The sequence below is a fragment of the Sturnira hondurensis genome, unplaced genomic scaffold, assembly GCF_014824575.4.
Source record: "Sturnira hondurensis isolate 20B ecotype Veracruz unplaced genomic scaffold, ASM1482457v3 Scaffold0024431, whole genome shotgun sequence".
Lineage (NCBI taxonomy): Eukaryota > Metazoa > Chordata > Mammalia > Chiroptera > Phyllostomidae > Sturnira > Sturnira hondurensis.
In genome coordinates this window covers 408,794-432,777 of record NW_028097062.1, presented here as the reverse complement: position 1 = coordinate 432,777, position 23,984 = coordinate 408,794, and positions in this window count along the sequence as shown.

Below are 23,984 nucleotides of genomic sequence, written 5' to 3'. Positions count from 1 at the left end.
AAGATTGTTTATATTTTGTGATATTGAATCTTTTTTGTTAAATTTTGAGAGTAAATTGTAGACATTGGCTTTTAATGCATAAATATTTTAGTAGGCATCTCTAACGCATAAGAACATCTTCTACATAATTTTAAAATCATTATTAAAGCTAAGGTGGTAATATTTCCCTAATAGCATATAATAGGCATACTTAATCTTCTCAATTTTTTCCTTAAAAAATGCTAAGTTTTTTAAAAACCAAACTATCATCAAAGCATTGCACCCCTAACTTAGCTTTGTGTGTGCGCCCACATGTGTGTACATGCACGTGACATTAGTGTGGGCAATGTTTGATGTTCTGGATTTGTCTAAATAATTTACTTCTGGTGTACTTTAACTTGTTTTTTATACCCTATATTTCCTGTCAACTTTACATAAAAGTGTAAGATTCACTCCAGAGATGACGCTGTGTACTTTGTATTGCATCGCTTCAAAAGGCGTGTAACGTGTAGGAGAAGTTTTCTCAATTTCATTCATTTTAAGCTTGGTCTCTGACTTCATGTGAAATTGGCAAGATTTCTCCAATGTGAGGTACACTGCATGCAAAAATCAGCAAATATACTGGGCTTACCTAACTGAGCACCTTGGGGAATGTCTAATTATCTATTGATTTTTAACCTAATACTTTTTGTCCAAGGATTATACTTAAGTAGCAAATGTACCACTACAGTTGCAAAAATGTGGTTTCCTAATTTTATCATCCAATATGTTTCTATTAGCTGGTAATTTTTAATTGATTCGAGAGAGAGTGAGAGAGACCTCACCCTGTTGCCCACTTCTCTGGGCGTGCACTGGCTGCCTCCGCTATGTACCCTGACTGGGAATTGAACCCACAACTCTGGTGCATCAGGACCACAATCCAAACAACTGAGCTAGCCAACTAGAGCCCAGTTAGTGATTTCTAGAGGAGTTATTTCTAATGTCAACTGGAGATATTTGGTGACCTTGAATGACAATTTTTACTGAAGTATCATCACAGATGCCTACTGAGGAGTTAGTTTACTAATTCATTTGATGAAACACTTAAAATGGAGACAAAAGGGACAACAAGAAGCAGAGAATTTTTTAGAGAGAAGGAGTAGCATTTCAAAGACCAGGTTTGAAAGTATACTGCTTATTAAAGGAAACAAAAGGGCAAAGTGGAGATTGGATAGAGCACCGGTAGCCAACACAAGGCCCACAGGCCGAATCCGGCCCTCCACCTTGTTTTATCCGGCCCGGCACCTTGTCTCTACCATGTAGCATCACCGAGCTCTTAATTGTTAAGGAGTAGTTACATCTATACAGTCCCAAAATTGCATTTGGCCCTTTGAAGGCAACCACGAGGCTGATGTGGCCCCTGGTGAAAATGACTTTGACACCCCTTAGATACAATGAGTGAGATGATGCTGGAAGAGACAAGGCCCAGTGGTGGCCTTAGAATCAATGGTGAGGACTTTGGTCTTCGTTTCCATGTCACTGTAAGATCATTCAAGAATTTTAAGGAATACAGCAAAGTACACATATTTCCATTTTTCTTTCCCTGTTTCTCAAATTGAGTTACATGAAACAAAAAGTAAAGTGTGCAAGTCCTAAATGCGTGACTTGATGAACCCCCTCGTGTGAGTACACCCATCGGCCTCCACTGAAAGTCTGTTTTGTGTGGTGCCAGCACTGCTGCCTTGCTATGTCTTGCTTTCCAGTTGCACGAGTGTCTTTTCAGTCTCTTCACTTGCAGCCTACGTGTGACCTTAAAGTCTAAGTGAGTCTCTTGTAGGCAGTAGAGTTGGGTCTTGCTTTTCTTTATTCATTCAACTACTGTATGTTTTGTAATTTTTCAAATTTGTTCTGTCATTTTACACTCTTTAAAAAAGTATTAAGTTTATTAAGGGCAATGTTGGTTAATAAAATTAAGTAGATTTCAAGTGTACAATTCTATAATACATTTCCGTATTTTGCATTGTGTGTTGAAAACTCAGTCAAGTCTTCTTATGTCACCATGCACTTGAGTACCTTTAGCTGTTAACACTCCGCTCCCCCTTCCCTCTGGTAAACACCGTACTGTTGTCTGCATTTATGAGTTTTTGTGTGTCTTGTTTGTTTGTTTGTTTGTTTTTAATTTCTCAATTCTGTCAGCCTTCTGTCTGGGAGAATTTGTCTAGCTCTTGTCCTGATTCCAGATAACTCCGTTCCTCCCGTGGGCCCCTGGGGCTTTTTGAGCTGCTGCCCCTGTGCTGGAGCTCAGAGCAAGTGAATCATAGTAAGTCTGTGTGTGGGCCCTTTAAGAGGAACACTTGGGACTCCAGAGCAGCCTGTTCCCCTCAGCCTCAATCCCCACTGGTTTTTACAGCCTGAATTTATGGTGATTTCCTTCCCAGCACTGAAAGCCTGGGCTGAGGGTCTCGGTGTGTGAGTGGGACCCCTCACTTCTCAGGGGGACCTCTGCAGTTGAGACACCCCTCCTGATTTTTATCCACCAGACATGGGTGTGGGACCAGACCATTCCACATGGCTACCCCTCCTACCTGGTCTCAACATGGCTTCTTTATATCCTTAGTTGTCAGGCTTCTGGAAAGCTACATTCTGGTGGCTCTTAATGGTGTTTGTTCTCTAGTTTAGTGGTAATTCTGATGTCTTGCTTGTTCGTGTTTTATTTCATTTACACACTCAACCATTCTAGCAGTTCCACATTCTCACTAACAGTGGTATTGTTCCTTTTTGATGTAAGTCATCTGGGTGGATGTGTAATGGTATTTACATTTAATTTGTGAGTTTAATTTGCATTTCCATGGTGCGGGATGTTTCATAGTCTGTGGCCATTTAGATATCCTCTTTGTGATATATTTGTTGGTCTTCTGCCATTTTACCTTTGATTTTGATCTATATTTATTGATTTAAAAACTTTTTAGGATTCATTTATACTTTCAGGATGAGTCATTTGCTGTATATATATATGAGAGGTTTTCATTTTCTCTCTCTTAATGTCATTTGTTATTTAGCAAAAGTAATTAAGTTTAATAAAACCAAATTTATGTATATTTTCATTTAATGCCTAGTGGCTTTTGTGCCCCATTTAAACAGTTTTGCTTATTCCAAAGTTATGAAGATATAATTCTGTTTTAAATTAAAAGCAGTATAACATAATATGCCACATTTAAAGCCATTTTAAATTAACTTTTGCACCAATCATGGGGAAGGTTGGGTTCATGTTTCTCTGGGTTGGGCAGTTGGTTCAGTATTGTGTTCTGAAAGGCCACCCTGTGCCCCAAGTTCTAGTGGCGCTTTTGTCACAATGAGACGGTTGTACAGAAGTGGGTGTGTCAACGCTGTGTGGGCCCTGAATGAGTCCCGGGACAGAAAACGGGCACTAGTGGACGGGCTGGTGACTCCTCTGCATGTTCTGGAGCTTAGTTAACAGGAATGTGCCAGTGTTGGCTTCTCACCAAGGTATCATGGTAATGGAGGGTGCTAACACGACAAGAAACGAGCGAGGACGTGTGGAAAGTGTTTGTATTATCTTTGCAAATTTTCTCTGTATTTGAAATTATTCCAAAATAAGGAGTTTATCTTTAAGGAGTAGGTCTGCTCAGATTCTATTTTGTTTATCTTTTTAAGCTTTGCATTGGAAGCACAGTGACTTACTAACCGTAGCTGTATAATCGCCCTTGATACCTGTGGTGGCTTTAACCAGTTAAATGTGGAGGAAGTGAACTTCCCAGTTCTGGGATTAGGCCCTAAGAAGGCCCGCCAGATTCTGCTTTTTCACATTTAAGAGTCATGAGTCTCCAAGGAAGTAGCCCCAGCTGGAGAGATGGTGGAGAGCTATGACATGGGGAGACGACATGGAAGGAAGGCAGACGCAGCTGTCCCAGCCTGTTTGCCAAGCCTTCAAGATGACCCCTCCAATCAGTGGCCTGGGAACTCCAGTCCAGACGACTGAGGTGGCTTCCAGTACCTCATGGAACAGAATTTTCCAGTGGAGCCCAGCCCACTTAGAACATTATAAAAAGCACTTTTTAAGCCACAGAATTTGGGGGCTGTTTATTATGCCACAGGAGCTAACCAAAATAAAAGGCTTTAAGAAAGGCAGAGGCTAGAGGTAGGGTAGTCAATCACCAAGGTTAAGAGAAGATTAATTAGTGACCAGGAGGGAAGAGATTTCTGTGCAGAATAAACAGAAAGCGATTGACCTAAGACAGTTCTCCGAGGGAGACAGTGCATGGCATTTTGAGGAGGTGGAAGGAAGAAAAAAAGAGTGAGTAACCAACCACCACCTCTGCTTCCGGACATGAGGTGAGGGAATTCAGGGTCAGACCTACTCTCCTACCTTAAATAAAATAAATACAAAAAAAACAAAATAAAATTGTTCTCACATGTTGGTCGGCAAGCAGTGTAGTTATTCAGAGAAGGCAAACGTGATCATGATCACACCAGATTCTACTTGGAAGCAATTTCTGAGCCCAGGCACAGGGGAGAGGGACTGCACAGCAAGGCGACTGTCCTAGTCGGGCAGACAGAGCTCCAAATCCAGGGAAACCTCAGGAGAGGTTTCCTCTCAGAAGCCTCAGGGGAACGTGCAAGGAGAAACTTGCAAAGGGGAAATGTAGGAAAGGGGGCCTCCGTGAGGAAAGTGCTCCAGAAATCAGAATAAGGGTCCCGTGGACTCTTTAGCTGAAGACCTGCCTACACACACACCACGGGTAAGGCCTGGGAGAGGAAGGGGAATGGGGGTCTGCAATGGGGACAAGCTCCAGCCTTCCGCAAGGCGGGGCTGTCAGGACCCCAGCGGTGCAGGGACCACTCTGAGCATGTTCAGAAGAGCAAGCTGGAGAAACCGGAGAAGGGCCAACTCTTGCTGGCAAGGCCAGTTGAGGCCCGAATCAAGGCTGCTACAGATCCGCCCTACAAAAGTTTAAAAATGAGCCTCCAAATATCAACCTGACCGGCAAGTAACTGACTTGCTTACAAAAACAAACTTCACAAATCCAAAAGTTTTGAAGTTTTAATATAGCTTATGTTTTTCTGGTATAGAGATGTGAGTGTACACACATGGCTTATACACTTGTGAAAACTCACCAAAACATATACCAAAATGAGTATTTTATAGTACATAAATTATAGCTCAAAAGTTCATTAAAAACTGGAGCATACAAATATCCTGGCACAGGACCTGGATTGGGAGCGAGAAGAGCAGCGAAAGAGATATTTGGAATAATACATAAATTTTACATTTTGAGACTTTATTCTGCTCTTCAGGTTGTTGTAATATCCCATTTTCATATTTAGTATTGGACATTCAACTGCATGAGTTGTTTAAGAACTGTGTCACACAACGAGACGTATGTATAAGAAGAAACTTATTTAAAAATCTGGGTGTGGACCAACAGATGTGCAAGGACAGATACACTTGGCCTCAGGGAGACTAGCTGTCTAAGGAACTGGCTCTTGTTGGGGGGCCTGCTCGTGAGACTGGTATAACAAACTCGTTGAACAGCATATGAACGAAGTAGACTCCGCTCTAAGGGGGGCATTTCTATGGTAGAGTTACAAATCCTCGTCTTCTACGTTTAGAAATATATTTTTATTATGATACCATTTATGTGATAATGGACAGGCAATAAACTCTCTTGTCTCATGTGTGATGATCATCCTCCCTGTTAATAAACTCTGAAGGGTGATACGGTTTGCAAAGCACTTTTATATAAAAGTATATATTAGTTTTATTAGTTATAGTAGCAATAGACAACCTACTGGTTTTGTTTATATTGGATTCATTACAGTGCTATTTTAGAGATAAGGAAAGTATGAACCCAAAAGTAAAGGGACGAAGACACAAACACAGCTGACGTTTAGTGAACGTTCACCATGTGTCAGCATAGGTCACACAGCCCGTCTGAGTTAATTCACACGACGCCTCGAGAGATAAGGGGAGTGTCTCTTGTGAGCAGATGAAGAAACGGCTCTGGAGCTAGTGCAGGCTGGTACAGACCCACTGGGGAGCGCCGCCGGTGCGTGAGCCTGGTGTCTGGTTTCAAAAACCTGTGTGTTTCCCAATTACACTGCCTTATGAGGAAATGTCAGGATGTACGTTCTGAATCCAGCATCTTACATTCCAAATTTAGTTTCCCACTGTGCGTCTGCTGGTCAAAGTTGCTATTCCTCAACTCACTGCAAATTAGTTTTATAATGTCAAAAGTTTTCATTAATTCCCTAACTCACAGATTAATTTTTACCCACTTTATAACAAAGAATAGTTCAAGTCATATAGAATTTTATCAGTAATATAATCAAACTAAACTTTTAAATATTATTCATTTCTAAAATGTTTTGCTCGACACCTACTCTTTTCTATATTTTGCAGATTTTGGTAGACTGCGTTCACACAAACGCTTTCTGACAGTCATCCTGTCTTGTTATGTAACTTGGGACAATGGACTCTTGTTTTCTATTCTAGGACGTACCTGTCTTAATTATTGGCACATGACACAGCGTGCTCTTTCTCCAGAGGTCACTCTTGACCTTTGCTGGGTGGCAGTACGCTACGGTTCCCTCCCAGAGTCCACAGTGTCCTGCTGAGTTGTGACCCAAAATGCATAGTCCCAGGATCCCATGGGAGGTACCTGGGGACTTATAGAAAGGCAATTAAAAAATTTATGCTCAAATGAATGAGACAAGTAAGTTTATAACAACAGATTACAAAGTACTCATTAAAAGTACAGATGTAGTTAATTTTTGTGTGGAAATCAGCAGTTACAGGACATTTAGTTCCCTTGGCTGACTACAGTGAAGAGACTGTGGACTCAGAGGAACTCATGGAAGAAGCTTGAGCAACTGGAGTTCTCCTGTCAAGAATAAAGCAGCAGGACTGGCTTTCAGCCACCAAAGCATCTCATTTAAACAGACCGAGACTCGATTCCTCACCCGACATTGAAATGCTCGAAGTGTTTGAAACAAGGTGTCTGCTAACTCAGAGTTCGGGCTGTAGTTTTCTAGGGTTAGGCTCACTCCCACTTACTAACACTTGGTAGGACTTTGCTGTTTATAACTGAGGCGGGGGGGTTTTACAGACACTGTGAACCTAATTAATATTTTTCAAATTATTTTAACGAGTTTATGAAGTGCACAAATCTTTAAAGCGCTGTTTTCCTTCTGTTTAGTTTTATAGTGCATGAAATTTCAGAGTCGAAAAAGTCTTATATATTCAGACTTTAAGGAAGTGAAAATAGCTTCGCTGATTTATCTAAAAGTTACCCAGGTTTAGGCAAAACTTGTGTCATTTTCTAGAGTTTTCTTTGTGTCTGCTTGACCTCACGAAGCTTGTGCTCTTACAGCTTAAATTCAAGCAGAAGTTAATGGTCCCAAGAGTGAGTGTTTATTGAGTTCTGACACACGGGGCAGTTTTTCCTGCAGAGGGAGGAACGTTCCTGGGGGAAGGAACCCCTGAGGGTGAAATTGTGGAGCCGCAGCCACTCTAGGAGAAGAGCCAATTGGGAACAACGACTCACTCAGCTGCGTGAACAAGCATGTAGTCTTTGTGCCGGATGTCAATATTGTAGCGTATTGTTAACTAGTTCTCTTTGTCTTACCCTAGTGAACAGGGGCTTGCCACTTTAAAGATTTAAAACTAGATGTATAATATGTGAGCATATCTCCTAAATATACAATCCTTGTAGGGGTATGACAAAAATGACGAGTTTTACTAGCTGAAGCTGGGAGCTCTCCTTCAGAAAGAATGGCCATTATTTAGGAAAATGCCCTAATGCAGATCTCAGAGGTTCAGGGCAGGTCTGACGGCGTGGGTGTGGAGGAGATGAGGAAAGGGCCAAATTTCCTGCAGAAAAAGAAAACAAATAGGAATCGAGGGACAAGAAGGGACTTGAATAAGGAGAGAGTCTCGGCTCCAGTGAAATATGGATATGATCGAAGAGTGGAGGGTTCTCTACTTTGTTTATCTCTCCAACCTCTTAGGGATTTCCACAAAAATCCCTAAGAGGGGTTTTCTGCCATTGCCATTCACACTCTGCGTGCCCTTTAGGGCGGAGCAGGCATCTGTGACAAGCCAGTCCCGTGTGTCTCACTCGGCAAGAGAATGAATAAATGGGCGAATGATCGACGATCATACTAGCGTGCATTCTGGCAACCACTGTTGGCAATCATTCAACTTAGGTTCTGACACGGAAAGATCACCGAGGCCCTAAAGGTACCTGGGCCAGTTCTCAACTCCGCTAAGTAAGGCCTGCCCCACAGCTCTGCAGGCCGGTCCATTGGCCTCTGGCGGTCACGCACCGCATCTTCTGCTGGGCTGTCAGTGAGTGCTTACAAATCCAGCCAGTACCTCCACTCACCGTGTCCAGTTCTCGCCAGTGCCCTACAATCACTGCTGTGGGTTGAGAAGAAACATAGGTAGGTAGGTATTCCTTAAAATATTGTCAAGAACCAGTAAGTAGGCTGTGATTTGGGTCAGGGACTAGGTGAGATTCTGTAGCCAGTGTTTTAGCACACATGCCTGGGTTGCAGGCCAGGGCCTCAGTTGGGGGTGCACGAGAGGCAACCACACATGAATGTTTCTCTCCCTCTCTTTCTCTCTCCCTTCCCTTCTGTCTAAAAATAAATAAAATCTTTAAAAAAAAGGAAACAAAATCAGGCTGAGCAGTGAAGAAGTCTTGGAAAATGGAGGGAGTGACAATGTTTTACATCCGAAAAATGTTTCAGTGGTGTTATAGTTACTGAAATACAATTTATTTCAGATGAAAAGTATTTTGGGCCATGGCTGGTGTGACTCACTGGACTGAGTGCCGGCCTGCTAACCAAAGGGTCGCTGGTTTGATTCCTGGTCAGGGCACGTGTCTGGGTTGTAGGCCAGGTCTCTCATGGGGAGGTGCATGAGAGGCAATCACACATTGCTGTTTCTTGCCCTCTTTTTTTCCCTCCTTTCCCCTCTCTCTAAAAATAAACAAATAAATAAGTAATTAAAATCTTTAAAGAAAAGAAAAGTATTTTGGAATGAGCCATATGAATACAATGGAAAGAAGTATGAGTATTATTTTGTACCTCAGCTAATATATGCAGGATTATCTAATGATATTTAATGTAGGTTAAGAAATATGAACTTCTGAAAATTACATTTTTGATTATTTTGGGGGGCTTAAGAGTATCACTGCCAGAAAATGTTAAAGAAGAGTAAATTCAGTAAAAGTGAGGAGAACAACACATTAACATAAGTTTTAAAAATAGTTCTATGTGTGGGAGAGAAGCTGGTTGCTCTGAACTTCATTAAGCCGATTGTTGAGAAGACATCTGGAGTCTGATGCTTGGAGGTGGGGGTGGGCAGGCCGTACACGTGCATAGCAGCTTATGTAGATGGGTCTGAACAAAATGCATTTTTATTATTTGCCAACCATGTGGCTTCCGTGGGTCCTCGTCGGGGTGGGGGGACAGCAGGGCAGAAACAAGAAGTGATGGCCGTGGGAGGCGCTGCCAAGCTGTGCCGTGTGACCTGCTCCTGCGAGCCACCTTCTTTTTCCTCCCGCATCGTAAATTCATCAAGCATAAAACCATGGACTTTCTGGATCCCCATCACCTCAGATAGTACGTATTCAGTGAAAGCACATTAATGAATAGTTTACTTTTCAGGAAATAACATAAAAATTGTTTTGAAAGAAAAGTCGTTCAGAATTAGATATAGTGGGGGATTCAAGGAGCAGCTCTTGTGAAATATCACAAGGTCCCTCGTTTCAGCCAATAACCATCAGGCCCCGCTCCTAGGAAGGGAAATAAGATCCGGCAGTATGTCCAAAACCCTGAAGTCCCTGGAGCAGGAGCCTAGCTGGAAACAGGAGCGCTGGACTTGGCCCTGGGTACTCCTTCCCTGGTCCTGCTGCAACTGCCACCAAGTCCCTCCCACAGCCAAAGACGCTTGCGTGAACTTGCATTTCTACTTTGATGACGTTGCTGGAGCTCGCCACAGTGACAGTCGGGACACAGCACAACACAAAGTGTGCAAAAAAGGAGTTTCCAGCTGAAGCACTAGATGGGGCCAACTGAGGAATGCTGGTTTCTGCGGGCACCTGCGTGGTGCCTCCGCCTCTGCGGAGGGACTGGCTTTCTCTCCTCTCTAGTGTGCTGAAGGGCTTTCTCTCCTCATCGTTAGGGCATTGCTCTGTCTCACGGGCAGTTACTAGGTGCCTGCCAGAAGCCGGGAACTGTTCTGGGCAGCAGTGACACAACGAGGATCGCTCGCCACAGGGTCACATGCTCTGGGGTCCCGAGGTTCCAGGCCACATGTGCCACATTGTGTCCCTCCCACACCTCCTGCTAGCTGTCCCGGCCAGTCTGTGTGCTCTCCTGTGCACCTACCTGTCCATAAGGGGCCCTCGCCCTCAGCCAGGCTTGCTCCTTGTTCCCTGGAATGCTGGCAGGCCTGGGTCCGTTCAGCCAGCACCTGCTCTTGCCTAATTCTGGCAAACAGTCTCAGTTTGTATTAGCTGTCATCTCTCCAAGTGTCTTCTCTTTCCTTCATCAAAGCACATTTTAAAAGGACTGCATTTTTCTTCTGGTTCAAAACAGGTTTTTCAAAATGTGTAGTTTTTAAGAAGGTGTCGCCCAGGACCCTGCCTCCCAGCCAGCGCCCACATTCTACTTTGCACGTTTCTCTGGGCTCTCAGTTTCACAAACTTGTGTTGCTTTTTCTCACTAGGGAAAACAATAGGGGTACTACAATTTTGAACAAGCATCTGAGGAGATGGGTCAGGCAGATATATTCTCCGAAAAACTTTTCAAGTATTACATTGAATTCACGTGAACTATTAAGGTTACTGCAGAAAATAAATCTGCTTTTCCTGTGCGGAGTGGATAGAAGAGAGCAGAAGAAATGTGCCCCAGCCCATCTCCTGCAGAGTCAGGAATACCGTGGAAGGGACACGCGTTCATCCTCTAGAGTGTGTGGGACACTGAACAATTCCCAGTTTTCACATAGAAGTTGATTGCTTAATTCTAATAAATTACCGCAGTCAAGGACTTTGAGCACAAAAGAGGAGGTTTTTGAGGGGAGCCATATAAAATAGAATGAACAGACCTTAGAATTTGATTGTCATTTTCAGAGACCCTTGGTCAGATAAAATAGTCTGACCAACTTGACTCCTGATTTTGTGTAATATTTCTGTTCCAAGACCCATCCCAATCACCTCCCTATTCTCACGACACGGTCGCCCCCACCACATCCAAGCGTCCAGTCCAGAGGTTAAGGTTGAGGTGAGATGAGAACACGGACATGTGTTGCTCATCTCAGAACCACAACTTTACTTCCCCTCACGTCCCCTCAGCCTGGCCGAGGCCCCCAGCACTGCCTGCGAGGCCCTCACACAGCTTTTCCCCTGTTGTACATGTCCCATGGTTTCCACGAGGCCCATGACCGCCTGTCTGTGAGACCCTGGAGAATACGTTGGCTCCGTTCCTAGACAAGTGATTGTCCTAATAGGGGATATAGGTAGTTGTTGAAAATACGGTTATTTTGATGATCTTTGACATGGGAAATTTGGCAATGGCAATGCTGTCACAGTGGCACGATGATGTTTAGGACATCAATGTAGGACACCGTGCTGCCCATGGAACGAGTGACGTCTGAGAGCGTGTTTCCAGCTTTTTAATTTACTGTCCTGTTTAGTTAGAGGAACACAAAGAAGTTTTTCAATGGTTACACAGTAAAGGTCTGCATTACAGTGACCAGCTTCCAATGGCCCAAGGAAGTCCCACCTTCCGGGGGCATGCCTACTCTTACCCTCCCACTGGGCAGCAAGGCTGACCTGTGGATCCAAGGGCACATTGGCATGCTTGGTGCAGCTCTGCCTTCCTTTCTCTGATCATTTGCTGAGGGTGACGCCAGCTACCATGTCCTGAGAAGGCACAAGCTGCCTTTGCATGGATCTTTGCAGCTAGGAGCTGTGTCCCTCTGCCAACAGCTAACCCTGCAGGTGTGGTCCTCCAGCCACGTCACTGCAGATGACAGCAGTCGGGCCAGCAGCTGGACCAGCATGTGAGAGGCCCAAGCCGAAGCGCCCGTGAGCCACCTGCAAAGCAGCATCCACGGGAGACAAAATGAACACGTGCTGCCTCAGGCCGCCATGGCTGGAGCAACTTGCTGGGCGGCAATAACTGGGGCCAGAAATCGCTGCCACTTTAAAAGTCTCTCTAACTTTCATTTTCATAACTTGAAAATATGCTTTATGCCATAAAATAAGCCTAACCAATTAATGGCTTTATGTGAGGTTACAGCCACAACAACACTGTACGACAGGAATATTTAAATATATCTCGCTCCTGGTCATTTTTATTTTTAACAATCAACAGAACAGTTCTTATTACTGCATTTATGAAAACTTTGTCTTAGAAATAGCTTTTGGTTTAAAAATATCATAAATATTTAATTCATATGGTGTCCAATTAAAATATAGCTCTTAATTCTACTATTCATAGCTTCATTTAATTTTAATAAGTTATTCTCTAAATCAAAAAATATGAGTATAAATCTATGCGTTTAATCTACCTGAAAACAAAGTGATACAAAGTGCTGGGTTTTGACCCACTATGCTTAATCTACTTTAGAAATCTTTTTGCAAATAGTTACTAAGAGGCCCGGCATTTGAAGACTGGTTCTAAGTTGGAATGCGAGGCTCACACGGCTTCCGTCTCTCCCTCCATCGTTGTTCTGAGAGACACATCAAGAGGAAATACCCACCGGCCTTCCCGCTGATTCATTCCGCGGAGTGGCTGTGCTTTCTTCTTCCACAGGCCACCTCTAGCCATCCTCCAAGAGTTAATATTTCCCTCATAGAGGAACTATATTTTATTCCTTTTCCGAATAACTGAATTTTTAATACACTTGAGGCCCAGTATATTTGAGGTCTAGGTGGCAACTGAAGTAAAATATTAATCTCATCGAATCAAAAAGAAACTCAGATTATGAAGCCTGACCAGGTATTTACCTCCTGGTGATCAGAATTAATGAGTCTCGATGGAAGTTTGTTCCTCAGCAAGTATTCATGTGAATTGCCCTTGTTTCTTATTTTGCTGGGGAAAGGTTCAGTGTATTCCAGGGATACAGTAAAGGGCTGGCAAGGTCCCCTGACTACTTGTCAATGTAGGGAAGTGAGAATAATAGTGCGTTTTTCTCGTTTGACTCCTTTGGTATTGAAAAATGACGAGTCTGGTCTCTGTGAAAAGCTGTGCTGAATAGGCTCAGCTCTCCTGCAGGAAAACAACAGCATTTCACATGTTTACTTGTTTCCAGAAATTTTCCCCAGGATGCTCAAAATATTGAATGTTAACCACATGAAGATTGTAATCAAATAGAGTTGGTTCCTCTACTTACTAGTTCTCCTGAATGTAGCTCTTTACTCATTTATGTTTTATAACCTTATAGTGATTATATTTCTTTTTTATTGAGTTTATTGGGGTTACATTGGTTAATAGAATTACATAGGTTTAATTCTATAATATGTCATCTATATATTGTATTGTGTGTTTACCACCCAAGTCATGTCTCTTTCTATTGCCATTTACCCTCTCTCCACTTTCTTCTGTCTCCTCCCACCCCCTTTCCTTCTGGCAACCATCGTACTGTTGTCTGTATCTATGAGGTTTCTTTTTTTTCATCTTTTCACCTTTTTCACCCCATCCCCTCCCCTTCCCTCTCCAACAGCTATGAGTCTGTTTCTATTTTTTGTTAGTTTTGTTTATTCATTAGATCCCATCTTTCCCAACCTTTTAGATCCCGACCTTTCTCTGGTTTATTTCACTTAGCATAACACTCTCCAGGTTCATCCATGCTGTGGCAAAAAGTAAGATTTCCTTCTTTTTGTTTTTACTACTACATACATAGTATTCCATTGTGTAAATGTACCACAGCTTTTTATTCAATCAACTATGGATTATATATCTTAATCACATGAGCCTTATTTTTCTCAGCTACAAAATGGAAATGACAATACCTAATATTATTGCTAAGATATATGACTATGATAATTTTTTTTCCTTAAGAAAAGACTATTTTGGTTTAGAAGGCACTCCTCTGAGTAAATGCATGCAGATAACGTGGAGCTGGGGGCGGCAACGTCTTTCTCCCAGGAACATTTAGTCCCCTAAATACAAGAAAGCAGTTCAGCATCGGCCCGCAGGCCGCTCTCCGCGCAGCTCCTAGGAGAGACATGGTGACTGCCTGGGGGGTGTGGGGCAGCCAGCCTTCTGATGGGCAAGCCTTCAGATCCACATGGAGGGCTGGGGCCAGGTAACCAGGTACACCTGTAACGTGGATTTGGCCTGTTCACAGAACACAGTTCCTAGGGGGTTCCCTTTATAATAGCAGTCGCAGGTCATAGCATCATCCAATTATGGTGTCCAGTCTGCCAGCATTCCCTCTTGTCTTCCAGGGCAGGGCAGTGGCACAGGGGGGAAGTTGGACACTGAACCTCATTGATCCTCCTTTTGTCTTACCTGCCCCCGAGGGCTCAGTGCCAGGAACTGTGTATGGAATTCCCGGCTGTAACAGAGAACCACACAGAGCACAGAAATGCACAAGGCTGTGGAGCTGGTTAAGTAAAATGTGAACAGACACGGACAACGCGCCCAGCCCACAGCTCGCATCCAAATGGTACGTATCCCCTTGTCTTCTTCTCCACTTTGCAGTCTCTTATCAAGGTTTACTTTTTTAAAATAAACTAATCCTCACCTGAGGATATGTTTATTTATTTGAGAGAGAAAGAAAAAAAACATCAACGCAAGAGAGAAACTTTCATTGGTTGCCACCCATAGCACCTCAACTGGGAATTGAACCATAACATTCTGGTGCTCAGGACGACACTCCAACCAACTGAACTACCCGCTGGGGCCTATAAGATTTACTTTTAAGGAAACTTCTTACTTAAACATTTTCTGATTTTTGTCTTAAAAATGTTTAACTTAGGAAGCATTTGCTTCAAACTATGTTGAATGAAGTTGTAGGTGATTTCAACTGTGCTCAGATTTTAGATCCATGCACATGTTTTAAACATTAAAATGACCCTTTGGATTGTTCACTTTTTTGGTCAGTGACTCTTGCTACATAGCAGTTGTCCTGGAGTGTGACATAGGGCCCCTGGGCAGCAAAGGGCCAACAGGCTGGGGAGCAGTGGGAAAGGGGCCACCCTGGCAGAGTCCAAGGTGCCTGGCACTTGCAGTGCTGTTTTCAGACCAGCTGTGTCTGGACGTTTATTAAGGTGCAAAGATATGACATAGAGTATTTGGAAGGCCTGGAGCACATCACAACCACAGATCTACGCACAGGTGCCAGAGTGTCGATGGTCAGGGTTGGGCGCATGATCTGTGATGCTGTGGACGAAGCTGCATAGGGAGTGATGAGGGTTGAGGTGGGGAAGTTGTGCACTTGCTGAACTTACGTGGCTGAGTGACGCACAGCCGCTCGCCTTCCCCAGCATAGCCGCACGGATTACCTTACTGAGTCACATTGTTCTCTCTGCCTCCATCAGAGTTCACACGAAAATCGTCCCTGTGCAGAATGCTTTTGTGTGTTCTGGAAGTGCTAGTCAATTTGGCCCTTTAATTCTTTTGAAAAACGTATCTATGAGAAATCTGTGAATTCCTATTTTCAGGACAAAGTGCCTCAGAGATTAATTTAAATTCTTTTTTAAAAAAACACATATGAAATATAGTTAAATAAATTTCTTTCATGAAAGCATTTCTTCTCAACACCAGGAAGGGATTAAAAGCAAGTGTATTTTCAATAGTTTCTATGTTATCGTAAACAGCTTAAGTTTTTCATTATTTCCAAATAGTTCAAGATGAAATGGGGATGAACGGGACAAAAGAACAACTAAATATAATATCATAAAGGCTTAAATAAAAAGCATGTTCATTTGGACAAAACCTTCACTTTCTGTAGGTTTTCTCAGAGCAGAAGCCTAAAAATGTCCTGCTCAGATATCAAGACTTTTAAGGTTAAATTTATAACATATTCTATTGGCTTTCCAAAGGTCAAGGTATGAACTAAATTTATTTTTACTTATTTAATATTTAAAGGTCTATTATTAACATTTAGCAAGACACTGGAATGTGCGTTTATGTGTCTTCCTGAATCTGCAGGAAAAGACATTCAACTTGATGTCAGGCAGGAATATACTGAATTACAGATGCTAGTATAGTGTGGGTTTTCATAAGGCTGTACATATATTTATTCAGTAGATATAGACAATATGTGAGACCCCTAGATCAGAGGGATTCCATGCATTCCTGGCCTCATGAATCACAGAATCTGAGAAGCAGGGCAGACCTCTCACAAGTTAACTACATTTGGACAAATTAAAGCATTTATCAGAAAAACACTGAAATATCACCTGAGAGGCTAGAGAAAGAGCCCTTGAAAGGTGACTTTGGAGGAGTCCAGAAGGAGGAGTGAGCTCTCCATCTATGAGTGACAGAGCAAAGAGCTGGCCTGAAGGGGCAACTAACTTCTTTTTACATGTGTCTTTTCCCCCATTTTTATTGAATGCATTGGGGTGACACTGGTTAATAAAACTACACAGGTTTCAGGCACACAGTTCTCCAACACATCATCTGTACACTGCATTTTGTGTTCACCATCCCAAGTCAAGTCTCTATCCATCAAATTGATTCTTCCTTCACCCACCCCCTCCTCCACCTCCCCCACCCTGAGAATCACCATGCTGTTCTTCATGTCCACGAGCTCTCTTCTTCTCTATTTCATTTTTTTGTTCAGTACCTCTACCATCACCAAACACCCTCCCCCCATCAGAAGTACCAGCCTACTCTCTATCTATGAGTCTGTCTCTATTTTGCTTGTTAGTTCAGTTTGTTCATTAGATTCCACATGAGTGAAATCATATGGTATGTGCTTTCTCTGACTGGCTTATTTCACTTAGCATAATGTTCTCAAGGTCTATCCATGCTGTCTCAAATGGTAAGGTTTTCTTCTTTTTATGGCCAAGTAATATTCTACTATGTAAATACACCACAGCTTTTTTACTCACTCATCTACTGATTGGCACTTGGGCTGCTTCTAAATCTTGCCTATTGTAAATAACACTGCAATGACCATAGGGCTATTTATTTATTTATTTATTTATTTATTTATTTATATTTGAATTAGTGTTTTAGGCTTCTTTGGAAAAATTCTCAGAAGTGGAATCACTGGGACATAAGGCAGTTCCACTTTTAGTTCTCTGAGGAAACTCCATACCACTTTCTGCAGTGACTATACCAATCTGCATTCCCACCAACAGTGCATGAGGATTCCCTTTTCTCCACATCCTTTCCAGCACTTGTTGTTTATTGATTTATTATTGATAGTCATTCTAACAGGTGTGAGGTGAGATTTCATTGTGGTTTTAATTGGCATTCCTCTGAGGATTAGTGATGCTGAGCATCTTTTTCTTTGTCTATTGGTCCTCTGTATGTCCTCTTTGGAGAAGCATCTATTCAGGTACTTTGACCATTTTTTTAATATAATTTTTTAGTTAATTCTTGTTCAAGTACAGGTTTCTGTCTTATATTCCCAACCCTGCCCGCCCCCCAACCCATGCTCCCCACCTCCCTCGCCTTTCCGCCCCCAACTCTTACTTATTGTCCATGTGTCCTTTATACTTGTTCATGTGAGTCCATTCCCTTTTCCCCTATGATTCTCTCCCCTCTCCCCTCTGGACCCTGTCAGCCTGTTCCGTATTAGAGTGTCATTGGTCATATTTTGCTTGCTTGTTTGGTTTGTTAAGATTCCTGTTAACGATGAGATCATATGGTATTTGTCTTTCACTGCCTAGCTTATTTCGCTCAGCATAATGCTTTCCAGTTCCATCCATGATGTTGCAAAGGGTAGGAGATCCTTCTTCCTTTATGCAGCATAGAATTCATTCGGTAAATGTACCATAGTTTTTTGATCCAGTCATTTACCCATGGGCATCTAGGTTGCTTCCAACTCTTGGCTATTGTGAATTGTGCTGCTATGAACATTGGGGTGCATAGGTTCTTTTGGATTGGTGTTTCAGGGTTCTTAGGATATACTCCCAAGAATGGAATTGCTGGGTCAAAAGGCACATTCATTTTTAGTTTTCTGAGAAAATTCCATACTGTTTTCCATAGTGGTTGTACCACTCTGCAATCCCACCAACAGTGAACTAGGGTCCCCTTTTCCCCACAACCTCTCCAGCACTTGTTGTTTGTTCCTTTGTTTATGATAGCCATTCTGATTGGTGTTAAGTGGTATCTCATTGTGGTTTTAATTTGCATCTCTCTGATAGCTAGCGATATCGAGCATCTTTTCATGAGTCTCTGGATCCTCTGTATGTCCTCCTTGGAGAAATGTCTGTTCAAGTCCTCTGCCCATTTTTTGATCAGGTTGCTTGTCTTCTTTGAGTGGAGTCAAGTGAGTTCTTTGTATATTTTGGAGATTAAACCTTTGTCTGAGGTGTCATTGGCAAATATGTTTTCCCAAGCTGTTACTTCTCTTTTTATCTTGATACTGTTTTCCTTAGCCATGCAGAAGCTTTTAATTTTGATGAGATCCCATTTGTTTATTCTTTCCTTTATGTTCCTTGCTCTAGGGGACGTATCAGTAAAAATATTGCTGCGTGGAATATCTGAGATTTTCTTGCCAAGGCTCTCCTCTAGGGTTTTAATGGTTTCACGGCTTATATTTAAGTCTTTTATCCACCTTGAATTTATTTTGGTGTATGGTGTAAGTTGGTGCTCAAGTTTCATTTTTTTGCATGTAGCTGTCCAGTTCTCCCAACACCATTTGTTGAAAAGGCTGTCTTTACTCCATTTTATGTTATTGCCCCCTTTGTCGAATATTAATTGACTGTAGAGAGTTGGGTTTATTTCTGGGCTCTCTGTTCTATTCCATTGGTCTATGTGCCTGTTTTTGTGCCAGTACCAGGCTGTTTTGATTACAGTGGCCTTGTAATACAGTTTGATATCAGGTATTGTGATCCCTCCTACTTTGTTCTTCTTTCTCAAAATTGCAGCAGCTATTCGGGGTCTTTTCTGGTTCCATATAAATTTTTGAAGTGTTTGTTCTATGTCTGTGAAATACGCCATTGGTACTTTAATAGGTATTGCATTGAATCTGTAAATTGCTTTGGGTAGTATGGACATTTTGATGATGTTAATTCTTCCAATCCATGAACACGGTATATGTTTCCATTTATTTGTGTCTTCCTTGATTTCTTTCTTCAGTGTTGTGTAGTTTTCTGCATACAGGTCTTTTACCTCCTTGGTTAGGTTTATTCCCAGATATTTTATTTTTCTTTTTGCTATATCGAATGGGATTTTTTTCCTGATTTCTGCTTCTGCTGCTTCATTGTTGGTATACAAAAATGCCTTTGATTTCTGGATATTAACTTTGTATCCCGCTGTTATGCCAAATTCATTTATTAGTTCCAGCAGTTTTTTGGTAGAGGCTATAGGGTTTTCCATGTACACTATCATGTCATCTGCAAACAATGCCAGTTTTGTTTCCTCCTTTCCGATTTGGATGCCTTTTATTTCCTTTTCTTGTCTGATCGCTGCAGCTAGAACTTCTAATACTATATTGAATAGAAGTGGTGAAAGTGGGCAACCTTGTCTTGTACCTGATCTTAGTGGAAAAGCTTTTAGTTTTTGCCCATTGAGTATGATGTTGGCTGTAGGTCTTTCATATATGGCCTTTATTATATTGAGGAATGTTCCCTCTATTCCCACCTTGCTGAGTACCTTTATCATAAATGGGTGTTGTACCTTATCAAAAGCTTTTTCCGCATCTATTGATATGACCATGTGGTTTTTGTCTTTGCTTTTGTTTATTTCGTGTATTACATTTATTGATTTGCGTATATTGAACCATCCTTGCATCCCCGGGATGAATCCCACTTGGTCATGGTGTATGATCTTTTTGATGTATTGTTGGATGCGATTTGCCAATATTTTGTTGAGGATTTTAGCATCTATGTTCATCAGTGATATTGGTCTGTAATTTTCTTTCTTTGTTGTGTCTCTATCTGGCTTTGGGATTAGGGTGATGCTGGCTTCATAGAAAGAGTTGGGGAGTTTTCCCTCCTTTTGGATTTTTTGGAATAGTCTGTGAAGAATAGGGGTTAGCTCTTCCTTAAAAGCTTTGTAGAATTCTCCTGTGAAACCATCTGGCCCAGGGCTTTTGTGTGATGGGAGTTTTTTGATTACTTCTTCAATTTCATTTGCTGTTATTGGCCTGTTCAGGTTTTCTGCTTCTTTTTCATTGAGTTTTGGAAGATTATATTTTTCTAGAAATTTGTCCATTTCACCCAGGTTTTCAAATTTCTTGGCATACAGTTCCGCATAGTAATTTCTTACAATCCTTTCTATTTCTGTGGTATCAGTTGTAATCTCTCCTCTTTCATTTCTGATTGTGTTTATTTGTGTCCTCTCTCTTCTTTTCTTAATGAGCCTACTTAAAGGTTTGTCTATTTTGTTTATCTTTTCAAAAAACCAACTCCTGGATTCATTGATCTTTAGAATTGTGCTTTTAGTCTCTATGTCATTTAATTCTGCTTTGATCTTGGTTATTTCCTTCCTTCTACTTGCTCTGGGCTGTCTTTGTTGTTGTTCCTCGAGTTCTTGCAGGCGTTGGGTTAGGTTGTTTGTTTGAAATGTTTCTATCCTCTTTAGGTGAGCCTGTATCGCTATGAACTTCCCTCTCAGGACTGCCTTCACTGTGTCCCATAAATTTTGGGTTGTGGTGAGTTCATTTTCATTTGTTTCAAGGAGTTTTTTGATTTCCTCCCTAATTTCAATCTTGACCCATTCATTGTTCAATAGCCTACCATTCAGTCTCCATGATTTTGGGTGTTTTGGGTTTTTTCCTGTGGGGTTGGTTTCCAATTTCAGTCCCTTGTGATCAGAGAAGATGCTTGGTATGATTTCTATTTTCCTGAAGTTGTTGAGACTGGTTTTGTGTCCTATCATGTGATCTATCTTTGAAAATGTTCCATGTGCGTTTGAAAAGAAAGTGTATTTAGTTTCTTTGGGATGGATGGCTCTATATATATCAATTAGGTCCATTTCTTCTAGAGTGTCGTTTAATGCTGCTATATCTTTGTTGATATTTTGTTTGGAAGATCTGTCCATTTTTGACAGTGGGGTGTTAAAATCCCCTACTATAATTGTGTTGCTGTCAATATCTTTCTTGAGGTCCTCTAGGATTTTCTTTATATATTTGGGTGCTCCTGTGTTGGGTGCATATATATTTATGATGTTAATGTCTTCTTGGTGGATTCTTCCCTTGAGTATTATGAAGTGACCTTCTGGGTCTCTCTTTATGGCCCTTTTTTTTTAAGTCTATTTTGTCTGATATGAGGATTGCTACCCCCGCTTTTTTTTCTTGTCCATTTGCTTGGAAAATTTGTTTCCCACCTTTCACTTTCAGTCTGTGGTGGTCTTTTGACCTGAGGTGGGTCTCTTGTAGGCAGGATATGTGGGGATCATGCTTTCTTAACCATTCAGCTATTCTATGTCTCTTAATTGGTGCGTTTAATCCATTTACATTTAAGGTTATTATTGAAAGGTACTTATTCATTCCCATTTATGTACCTGTGTTCCTCTCTGTCTCTCTCTTTTCCTTCCTTTCCTTAAAGCAGCCCTTTTAGTAATTCTTGTAGAACCGGTTTTGTGGAGGCGTATTCTTTTAGACTTCTTTTGTCTTGGAAGCTCTTTATTTGTCCTTCTATCTTGATTGAGAGCCTTGCTGGATAAAGTAGTCTTGGTTGTAGGCCTCTGTTTCTCATTACTTGGAATATTTCCTGCCATTCTTTTCTTGCTTGGAATGTTTCCGTTGAGAAGTCAGTAGCCAACCTTATTGGGGTTCCCTTGTATGTTACTTCCTTTTTCTCTCTTGCTGCCTTTAGGATTCTCTTTGTCCTGGAGTTTTGCCATTTTAATGATGATGTGTCTTGCAGTAGGCCTCTTTGGGTTTCACCTGCCTGGGACTCTCTGCGATTCCTGGATTTGTGTGACTTTCTCTCTCCTCATCTTAGGAAAATTTTCCGTTATTACTCTTTCAAGTAGGTTTTCTATCCCTTGCTCTTCTTCTTTCCCTTCTGGTATTCCTATTATTCGGATATTATTACGTTTCATATTATCTTGCATTTCTCTTAGACTTTCCTCATTTTTTCTGATTCTCTTTTCCATTACCTGGTCCATCTGGGAGATTCTTTCCACCCTGTCTTCGAGCTTGCTTATGCGGTCTTCCGCCTCATCAATCCTACTCTTCATACCTTCTACTGTGTTCTTCAGTTCAGAAATTGTATTTTTCATTTCTTCTTGGCCTTTGCTGATGGTTTCTATTTCCTTTTCATGCTGGTATAGTTGCGGAGAGTTCATTGTAGCTCCCCTGTAGTTTCTGGTAGCTCGTTGTAAGCTCTTTGAATTTCCTGATAACCAGTGCTTTGAATTCAATATCTGATAGTTGACTTGCCTCTATTTCATCTAACATTCTTTCTGGGACTTCCTCCTTTTCTTTCATTTGGGGATTGTTTTTTTGTCTTCCCATTGTTTGTGATACTATTCTTCTTGTCCTCAGCTTCTTAAATTGATCTGTTCTGGTTCCCTGGGTTTATGGTGTGAACTTCTGTGGTAGGATACCTGTGAAATTCAGTGGTGCAGCCTCCTGTAGGTATCTTGGTGTTCTCTGCTCCCACTACTTCTCTGGTTGGTGTCCAGCGAGTCAAAGCTTTTGTTCTGGTCTCACTAGCTGCAGCAGCCTGAGGGGCTGTTATTGTGGCTCTTCTCGTGCCTTGGTCCACTCAACTGGTCTTGCCAGTACCCCCCAAGATCTAGACTGGCGCTGCTCTCCCGAGCCCTACTGAGAGCGGATTTTCTCCCAGGCTTCCCAGCCCTGGTCTGATATGAGGGTGCGCGCTCCCAGCCAGGCTTTCCTGTTCTCGTAGGCTTGGGTGAGGACCTTTCCCTGTGTTGTGGCTGAACACACAGGGAAACTCACAATTCTCCCAAACCAACAGCCACAGCCTGACTCCCTGTGTTTCCCTGTCTGCGCCAGCTGAGTAGGGATGGAGCTGGCGACTGGCTCTCTTCCAGGGGTCCAGCCAGCAGCCCGAGACTCCCCGAGACTGTTCACCAGCCAGTGCAGGTCCCTCGCCACAGGGATCACCCAGGTGACTCTCAATTCCCCAAGCCGAGGGTCGGCGCAGACCCCGCCCCGCTGGAAAAGCATGGGCGACTGGCGGTTCCCCAAGTAGAGGGCCTGCGCGGGGCCCCTCAGGGGCCGGGAAGGAGCGAGAGACCGGCGGTTGGTCTGCACTGGCTGAGTAGGGATGGAGCTCACAAGTGACCCACTTCTGAAGGCCCTGCCAGCAGCCTGAGACTCCCCGGGACTGCTCCAGGGCAGGCACAGGCCCCAAGAAGCAGGGAATGCTCTGGCAACTCTCAGTTCTCCCAAGGCAGCAACCTGACTCCTCGGGTTATCAGAGCTTTCTGGTTTGCTTCCGAATGCTCACTCCTCTCTCTGCCACTACTGGCAGACCGATCTCTTATGGTGTCTTCCAATCTGCGCCCTTGTTGATCTGCGGTCGTCTCCTCTCCTCAACCTCTGGTCATTCAGTGTCTGCTACACTCTCTGGAGTCCTGCCTTCTTATATGCTGGGTCCCAGTTTGGCATCTGCTGTGCTCTTCCGCAGATCAGCCAGGTCCTTCTCCAGTGTGTGGAGAGAAGTGAAATCCTTTGTCCTACTCCGCCGCCATCTTCCCTCTCCTCTCTTTGACCATTTTTTAATGGGTTGTTTATCAGGTAATATATTTTATATGTTTTTTATAAATTTTGGGTACTAACCCCTTACCAGATGTATTGGCAAGTATGTTTCCCATTCAGTGGGTTGTCTTTTCATTTTGTTGATGGTTTCCTATGCTGTGCAAAAACTTTTTAGTTTGATGTAGTCTCA